Below are 6,100 nucleotides of genomic sequence, written 5' to 3'. Positions count from 1 at the left end.
GTATTTTGTCATTTAATTTTCAGTAAGATTTTGTGGAAAATGGAAATTTATTTATAAATGAGAGCTTTTTTTTTGCACGTCATCTTTGAGTTGGCAAAGACAAGGGATGTTTTTATTGCTGCTTCACAATTAAAATAACCTTCAATATGTTTTAAAAATAAATTTCAATATTAAATTACTGTCATACTTATTAATACAATTGGGATACAAATCGCACAGCATTTATGAACCCATTAAAGCATTAAAAAGTGTTTTTACTAAGAAAAAAAGTCCATCCCTATTTTAATGAACTATTTAAAACTTTTAAACTATTTAATAAATTGAGTCAGTTGTGTATAACCATCCAGGCTTTGGAGTATATCTTGTTAAAAATGAAAATAGACAGTTCTGTTAGTGTTTACAATTACCTCAAGAATATAAACAAGTATTTTTACAATTTGCATAATTTAAACTTTACAATTTATCCACACAATGTAACCACAATTACCATATATTGAAGTGTAAAAATATTTGCACACACCAAGCAAAAATATCCTCCCTGAATTAGAATAATTTTGGAAATTGCCCCTTTTTTCCTTTGTATTTGCGTGAGATGAATATATTAGGTGAAATAGAAGAGGACACGCATACATGCATGATATTAGTGTGAAAAAGAGAAAAAAGAATTTACAGAGATTAAAAGTGAAAGCAATTTTGACTTATAGTCAATGCAAGAAAAGGCATGTCAATTAGCAGCAACTGAAAAGGTTCAGATCTTCAAATTGCCCTGGCCAGATTCAACAGATTTTGTAAACATTTTCTAAAGACTCCATGTATACTGAATACAAATATCACATATATACGGTGCACAAACCTGATCTGCTTGGAAAAGTCATCAGAAGGTAATCTTAGTATTTACTTCTTCTTCTTCTTCATTCGACTTCTCCTATTAGAGGGCGCCACAGTGGATCATCTGTCTCCATAACCCCTGTCCTCTACATCTGCATCTTTCAACCCAACTACCTGCATGTCGTCTCTCACCACATCCATAAACCTCCTCCTTGGTCTTCCTCTTTTCCTTCTTCCTGGTGGTTCCATCCTCAGCATTCTCCTACCGATATACCCCATGTCCCTCCTCTGCACATGTCCAAACCATCTCAATCTCGCCTCCCTCACCTTGTCTCCAAAAATGTCCTACATGCGCTGTCCCTCTAATTAACTAATTTCAAATCCTGTCCATTTTCGTCACTCCCAACAAAAATCTCAACATCTTCAGCTCTGCTACCTCCAGCTTCACCTCCTGTCTTTTACTCAATGCCACTGTTTCTAAACTCATACAACATCGCAGGTCTTACCACAGTCCTATAAACTTTCCCTTTCACTCTTGCAGATACTCTTTTATCACAAATCACTCCTGTTATCACTCTACTCCACCCACTCCACCCTGCCTGCACTCTTTTCTTCACTTCCCTAACACACTCTCCATTACTTTACAATGAGTTTGTTAACTACAGTAGTGCTTAGTAGCACTACTGTAGTTAACAAACTCATTAACTGTAAATATGTAACAGCTTTTAAAGTACAAGGGCCCCTGTTCATTAGTTTCCAATAGATTGAAATTTGTCTATCTTGTTATTTAATTTTTAGTTAAGTTTTGGGGAAATTGGTAGGCCGTGGAAGCTCATTAATTATTGTTGGACATACTACAAGGTGGTTGACTGTTTCTGTTATGTTAATGTTTTGTTGTTATGTCATTATTCTGTAGTAACCCAGAGAATTAGACAAGCAAACTAAATACAATAACACATCATTACTAAAAAGATAAAGATCTTCTAAAACAAATCATACAGATTTGATGTCCAGGAACTCGTTCATCTTAATATTTATTTAAGAATAATTTGTGTTTATGTTTCTTACACGTGAATTTAGACAGAACATTTCGTGGTGTTTTTTCTTCCTCACCATTGAATGTAAGATAATTAGCAGAACCTTCTGTTACATATAATTAATTATTGTGCTGACAAATACACGTGTATAACTAGATTCAAATATAATATTATTTGTATTTGAATTATGTAATATCTGAAATATGACGTGTTTCCTGTTTCCAAGTTGTTGAATGTGTACTCTTGGCTTAATCTCTGAGTTTTTTCTAAAAAATTAAAAAAAAAAAAGTGAGTCATTTTGTAGATAGGAAAAGATAATAAACTCATCAAAACCATTGCTGATGTGGGTGGTTTGTTGGCTTGATGCAAGAGATAAATATATATTCATAGATTACTAAGTTTTTTCTGTTCCAAAATTTTGGGTTGTCTGCCACTAAAGGTGCCAATGTATAAAGTTGTCAAACTTTATTGTAAATGTAAATCCCTGGAAATAAATGATAAATTTCGGATCTATCATCAGAACTTTGTTCTCAAACACAAATATCTTCGGTGTATTAAAGGCAACAGAATTTCAGAGGGTACTGTATACATGAAGAACAGCACCATAACAAGATACTTATGTGTTCAAAACGTTCCAAACATGTCTGCCAAATGAAAAAAGGACATTTTTGTAATATTAAAATCATTCAGATGTTATGATAATGTTAAGAATTTAAAGTAATGGTCTGTTGGAGATTAAAGAAACATTAATGATCACATAAGGACTATTTTGACTTTCAGTTCCAACAAAAAAAAAAAAAACATCTGGCTTATCTTTAGATTTATAAAATTCTTATTGGCTTATCCATGGCTAAGTGGGCAGCAGCACAGCAATAGAGAATATCTGGAACTTGAATAGACCACTTAATTCATGAAAATGTATAGTTTTAGGAAGAATTAACATCAATAGAAAAATGTGACAATCAGGAAAGTTATTAACACATTTTATTAACCGTATGAGCAATTAATGATGACAGATTATGGTACAGCAAGTACACTATAACAGTATCTCAGCATTTACATGGGTCAAAATTGTATTCTATTATAACAGTATCACAATAATAACAGAATAACAGTAAATCAAGTATAACTGAAAATGATTTAGAAAATATTAACAAAGTGAGTATTTAATTTGTAGCATAATATCATCAACCAAAACATGTGTGTGCATGTTATAATACAAAATCTATTAACTTTTTTGTACTATAAATGACATTTATTATATGAAATATAAAACATGATGGGACTTCAAATGGCTGTTTCATGACTAAGTATATCGAAATAATCAAAACATCCAAAGCTTAGCCATCAAAACTCACATTTTAATATTGATGAGATTAATAATGTGTGATGACGAAAAAGCTATAATTATCAAAGCTATTTGTGTAGCAGTTATAATTATAGTTATCATCATTGACGCATGTGGATGAGTTGGCAGTCACTGTTGGCTCCACTCTGGCAAAATTGGAAAAGTCCACACGATATCGTCCCTCCTTGCTGTGGGAGATAATGGGGAGAAACTTGTAACCCCACATAATTTCCTGAGGTAAGTAAGAAGTTCTGACCTGGCAAGAAGAGCTGGTGGACTCAGCTATTCCATCCAAAAATACCACCAGCTCAAACTCCTGTTGATTTAAAGTCTCCACTGATATCCCAAAGAATGGACTTGACATGTCAATTACATGATATAAAGTCAAGGGACATACAAAAAACAAGTTATCCTTTCCAACATCTACCAGGAAGTCAACATTGACCTGGTCCAGGATGATTGTTTCTCCATTAGGTGTTGCTGTTGTTCTCAGCAGCTTTCCATAGATCTGGCTGCTGATCATCAAAGATTTACGCAAGTTAGCCACTCTTATCTGCAAACAGAGGTCTCCTCCTTTCGGACAGACAACTGCCATCTCACTAAATGCTATGGTTTTGACCCTTTTCTTGGGAAGAGAAATTTTGGTCATAACTACTCCACACCAGAAGCAGTTAATGATCGTCCCCAAAAGAATCTGGATAATAATGAGAGCAATAGCACTAGGGCAGTATGGGGTGATATCGCGTCCACCAAACCCCACGGTTGTCTGCGTTTCCATAGAGAAGAGGAATGCAGTGGTCAGTCCATCAACATTACGTAAACATACTTTGTGTTTAGCTGGTGGATTTTGCCATGCCAAGTCTCCATTATTGTGAGCAATCCAATACCACAGAAGTCCAAATATGAACCAGCTGAGAGCAAAGGAGGCCACAAAGAAAACAAAAATGAAGCACCAACGAATCTCCACAATGGTGGTCCAGAAGTCCAGCACATAGGCAAAGCAATTGCTGTACCTCACATTGCCATATTCAATGTTACAGTGTCCATCCTTGGTTATCAAGCGTTTTTGACAAAGTCTGCGTTTGGTCAGGTAGTTTCTGAACATCTCTTTCAGGTAACACATCATTTTCAAATGACATGAGGCTCAACCTAGAAAAAAGATGATATAAGTTTTGTCATATATAGTATATCACTGAAAAAGATAATTTCATAGTTTTGTATACATTTTTACAGAACATCTGCATGAAATAATTAATTACTGTACTTAAATATTTAAGATTTTCCTGGTATCAGTACTTACTTAACTATTTATTTTTCTGACAACTTTTTTTATTTTTTATTTTTTTTTTTTTACTTTCACTCATTACATTTTTACACAAATATCTGTTCTTTCTACTTCTTTCATTTTTAAACCAGCCTCGTTACTTTAGTTTTAATCTATTTGGTGACATGATCAATATTTTTTCTTTTTACTTAAATACATCTCAGAACCTAAACTTGTTTTCTTTAACTTAGGTAAAAAGGTGTAGTCAGTACTTCAACTTGTACCAGAGTCTTTTAAACATGAGTATCTGTACTTCTACTTAAATAAAGGACGTGTGTACTGTTACTTTGATAAAATATAATTCTACCTTTAACTAAAAATTCTGGACTCTGAGAAAAAAGTGTTTATAGACATGTGCGTTCAAATTAAGTATTCTGATTCTGATCTAGACAGAGTAATGTAATGTTTTGTATTGTATCAGTATCGATATTAAAATCTATTCTATTTCAGTATAAACAGAATAGAATATTATTTTAACAGAATAAAAAAGAATGTTATGGGAACAAAGCGGTAAACTGGAATATGGTGTGGTGCATATGCCAATTCTGAACTTTGGTCATGAGCTGTGGTCAAGTTGTTACAGTTCTTCACCACAAGGTGGCACATTCAAGAAACTTCGTCGGTACATCCATTTCCTGGTCCTGAAGACTCAAGTTTCATGAATTGACAAAGGTGCATTGCTAAGTGTGTTACAGGAGAACAGTCTTAAATAATAATGGACACCTAATAATACTAATAATAGTTTTTGTAGTAGTAATCATGAATAAATAAATAAATAAATAAATAAATATTGGAGGTAAACAAGCAGCGGGAACCATTCCAGTGATGTGAATACTACACTATAGTGTTTAAATAAAGTAACAAGCATGTTAAAACCAGTGGCAGCGTATTTACCATTCAGAGTAGCAACCTGGTTTAACCTAAATGCTTTTCTTCGGGAATTCTAGCAAGCAGTCTTCTGAGTCTTATGCAGCATTTAATGCTAATCACATGGAAAGATATCAACTATGACAATCTGCTGTCTAAAAAGATATAAGCTAATGATTCTGCTCAAATATTTCGTCATGCTCTATTAATAATAACAATATTAACAAAGCAACAAAGAGCTTTTTTTTAGACTTAATATATTAAAAAAAACGTACCGACTAGTTTATCAGCTGTGAAGAACATCTTTAACTGTATATTTGCTGAGCACTTGCAGATATATGTGAGTCCTACATGAATGTCCCATGTGCAAATTAGTTGTAGGACACTGGAGAAATATAAATGTATTTCTAATTTGTCTAACAATAAAATACACATGTAGCTAAATTTTGAGTAGTGCATCATCTACTGCTCAAAAACCTAATCTAGCCAGGCTCATAAATATTACTTAAGTAAAAAAAAAAAAATACCAAACTCTGTTCTAGGTATTGTCTTTCTTTTATCTTTCTTTAATTTTGAAGAGCAATTCATGTTGTGTAGCAAAGTAGTCACTATGGCACTTACCTGTTAAAGTTCTTTAGTAGATATGAAAGTGAAAATTGGTGATTTCTCTCTTTCTCTCTCTCTCTCTCTCTCTCT

The 6,100-nt window shown here is 33.3% G+C and overlaps 1 pseudogene across 1 annotated transcript; it reads right to left on the bottom strand.

Moving 5' to 3' along the window:
* Nucleotides 1-2,868: 2,868 nt before the first annotated feature.
* Nucleotides 2,869-6,100, bottom strand: LOC310732323 (ATP-sensitive inward rectifier potassium channel 1 pseudogene; annotated as a pseudogene). Its single transcript, XR_014538159.1, has 2 exons — nucleotides 6,026-6,100; nucleotides 2,869-4,362 (listed from the first exon to the last, which is right to left on the bottom strand). The product of XR_014538159.1 is annotated as an ATP-sensitive inward rectifier potassium channel 1 pseudogene (transcript).

The sequence above is a fragment of the Silurus aristotelis genome (genome assembly GCF_946808225.1).
Source record: "Silurus aristotelis genome assembly, chromosome: 10".
Taxonomy (NCBI): Eukaryota; Metazoa; Chordata; class Actinopteri; order Siluriformes; family Siluridae; genus Silurus; species Silurus aristotelis.
This window is presented reverse-complemented; position numbering and strand designations above follow the sequence as displayed.